The sequence below is a fragment of the Megascapheus bottae genome, chromosome 7 (genome assembly GCF_031878675.1).
Source record: "Megascapheus bottae isolate mThoBot1 chromosome 7, mThoBot2.hap1, whole genome shotgun sequence".
Classification (NCBI taxonomy): domain Eukaryota; kingdom Metazoa; phylum Chordata; class Mammalia; order Rodentia; family Geomyidae; genus Megascapheus; species Megascapheus bottae.
Window position 1 is genome coordinate 58,811,691 of NC_143515.1, and position 2,302 is coordinate 58,813,992.

At 47.6% G+C, this 2,302-nt stretch overlaps 1 pseudogene; it reads right to left on the reverse strand.

Annotated features, from left to right (window-relative positions):
* Nucleotides 1–208: 208 nt before the first annotated feature.
* On the reverse strand, nucleotides 209–1,873 carry LOC150060864 (selenocysteine insertion sequence-binding protein 2 pseudogene; annotated as a pseudogene).
* Between the last annotated feature and the right edge of the window lie 429 nt (nucleotides 1,874–2,302).

The following is a 2,302-nucleotide window of genomic DNA, read 5'->3' on the forward strand; positions in this document are numbered from 1 at the left end:
TGATCACTCTGGGAAAGTCTTCTGCCACTGTACCTAAGTGTCCAGGTAACTCTCAGGCCAGGTAGCTCGCAACTCAACAGCTGCTCCTCATACATTAGGCCAGTGAAGACATGAGAAGGTAAAGGTGGAAGTCTTTTTCAGGTCTCCACCCACTTTTGCCCGAAGTATACACAACATACACATACACACACAGGAAAGAACTCTCCTCTTACCAATTCAAGTTCATCATGGGGGAGGTTGAAGTCTCCAGCGATTCTTCTAGCTCCAGGGCACACTGATGGTATGCTTCCAGATGTTTCCTCCAGATTTCAAGGTAGTGTGGCTGCTGTCCAGGTGACTATTCACAGCAGCACAACCAGGACCCTCTGTGGGCAAGACAGTTGCAGGCCGAGGCTCAGGCTGTCCCGCCAGCTCCTGCTGTGTGTTCTCCAGCATCGTCTTGTATGCCTGCCAGGCTGCCATTGTCAGCTCAACCATCTTGTGAAACTGGTCTTGGGCTCCATCGAGGCTGAAGATCCCTACGACACTGACAGGAACTGCTTTGTTCAGACTCGGCCCCAGAGCCTTGTGGTCGAGAGCGAAGACAAAAGGGTTGTTCTGCTCACAGGCATAATCAAGAATGGTGTGTAGGGTGTCATCCAGCCTGCCTTTTGACTGTATCTCCTGAGTTTTAGGTGTTTAGGAACTTCCCTCAATCCCAGTGCAAGTTGGCGTTAGGTCTTGGCCTTGACTGGATCCTTCTGGTACATACGATCTTAGAAATGCACAAGTTCCTTGAATAGGGCTATGACACAAGCATCTACTTCTTTACTAAGCATCTGGCTGCAGTAATCCCAGAATCTCTGGCTGTGGATGTTGGGAAGGGTACTGGGGTCAGAGGTGGAGTGGCAGGCCTCTGTGTCCCTCTGGAGCTCAGCGTCAGATGGCTCTTCTGATTTGCCCTCAGCTACAGGAGCAAGAGATTCTTCTGTCACCCCAAGACCTGCCTGTTCTGCCAGGTCAGGAGCCTGGTCTTCTGCAACATTCTCTGCATCTTGGGCATCATCAGTGGACATAGCTGGGCTCCCAGCATTTTCTTGGAGTCACCGCTGTTTTCACTTCTGCCGTTCTTTCAAAATAATCTTCTTCAGGAGGTGGGCTTCTTGGCCTTGGGGACCTCCCTTTGTTTCCCTTTCTTCATCAAGGGGGTACTAGAGTCTAGAGGGTTGTGCGGGGTCTTCACCTGATTGAAGCGGTGGTTTCTTTCACCAGAGGTAGCTCCTTTGGAAAGGACTGGCACAGCTCCAACTGAGGACACAACTGGTCTGGAGGACTGCTTGGCATTCTGGGCATGCTGCTTCTTTTCTAGTGCTGCCAGCATGCCCCCTAAATCCAACTGCACTGGAATCTGGCTCTTCTTCCCACTATTTTTAAAATTATTCTGTGGCTGCTGTTTAGACTGAAATTTCAATGCTTCTACTTTGTCTCTTCTTTCAGATGCAACTGCCAGGGAGGGAAATTTCGCCGCATCTTCAATCCTTGGTGGCTCTTCAACTGTTAAGACTTCATAGTTTGATTTAGACTTTTCTTTCTTTCTCTTATTCTTTCTGGAGGCTTTGTTCTTTTCAAGGTCATTACCCTATGATGCTTTAGACTTTTTAAGAGGATGACCATGTTGCTCTTTGTTGTAAGAAGGATCTGAAGATAAAACTTCAGATGTCATACTAACATTTTTAGGATCTGTCGATGAAGCAGCTGTCTTTAGGTTCATCATTGAAGTATCATTTTTTAGGAGCTGATGATGGTTCTGAAGATACTGTCTGCCGAACAATGTAACCCATTGGTGTCCAAGATAACTCTCCTGCACATGAAAGGGCATTGGTAGCAGCAGCAGTTACAAGTTTATCTGGACTATTTTTCATCACTACTTCACCCTCTGACACTGCTGCATCTGGTTTTCATACTTCTCCTACATGAGAAATGTAAGTTGTGGCAGAATGGAGAGGTCCCCACCTGGTTTGCTTTTGAATCTCTGACAAACTATCATTCTCAGGACCCTGTAATTCAGGAAAAATCCAGTCTGCTAAATTCAAATACTGGTTTGGAGGTAGATGTATTTTTGGTGAGGCCGGGGGGGGGGGGGAGGGAGGGGACAGTCGTAGGAAATGAACTCTGGACCTGAGCCTGGGCACTATCCCTGAGCTCTTCAGCTAAAGGCAAGTGCTCTACCATATTGAGCCACTTCTGGTGCTGTTAATTAGAGATAAGAATCTCATGGTCTTTTGTGTCCAGGCTGGCTTTGAACAGTCATCCTCAGACCTCA